Raw genomic sequence first — 893 nt, forward strand, 5'->3', positions numbered from 1 at the left:
ACCGCCCGCGACGCCCCGCCCCCGCCTCGCCCGGTGGGCACGTGACCGCGGCCTGGCCGAGGAGGCTGCGCATGCGCGCGCAGGACGTTGCCGGGCGCCCTAGAACACCCTACGGGAGAAAAGTGAGCTGGTCCGGGGCGCGAGGCTCATTTGCATTGTGTGCCCCGCCCCTTCCACGCGAAAGTAGGAACGCAGATTCAGAAAAAGGCGTTCTGTGAGTTTTTAAGACTGGTCCCGGGAAGGGGTGGGTGGTGCAAATGAGGCATTTCACATAGAAAAGTCCACCCCGAGGAGCAGAAAGTGCCTGGGAACGGCTAGTGGCTGGGCTGTTGGTATTTGCTATGCAAATATATCATTTGCATAGGCAGCTCCACCACATAATCCAAGAGGATATTGAGAAATGACTGCGCAGTTAGTTGGAAAGTGTATGTAAATTCCTACGTCAGTAATTTACATAAGCACTTAAAAAAATAACGGTGAGTACAGGATGTCCCTAGAAAAGCGAAGTCAGGTAGAACAAATGAGCAAATATGTACTATTTGCATGACCATCTCCGTACTGCTTCCTCGGGGCAACGTGGGAGCCAGATTAAAGCTACCTGGGACAGCCTCGTAGAGAAGACATTTGCATAACAGGACTCCTCTGTAGTCCAGGAAGATTTTTGTTGTTGTTTATGCAGTACTGGGAACTAATCCAGAGCTTTGCACATAAAATGCAACCGCTCCACCACTAAACTACACAAAACACTGAAGCCACCGTTCCTGGGAAGGCTTTGTGGATAGGGTTACTTGAATGTCCCACCCCTTCCACCAACTCTTGGGCCTACCAAGCGGGCAATCAATGCCTTGCTGACATTTTGGGAGAGCAGCTGAGCTATCCTGAGGGGGGCTGCA

The sequence above is a fragment of the Microtus ochrogaster genome, unplaced genomic scaffold, assembly GCF_000317375.1.
Source record: "Microtus ochrogaster isolate Prairie Vole_2 unplaced genomic scaffold, MicOch1.0 UNK115, whole genome shotgun sequence".
NCBI classification, from domain to species: Eukaryota; Metazoa; Chordata; class Mammalia; order Rodentia; family Cricetidae; genus Microtus; species Microtus ochrogaster.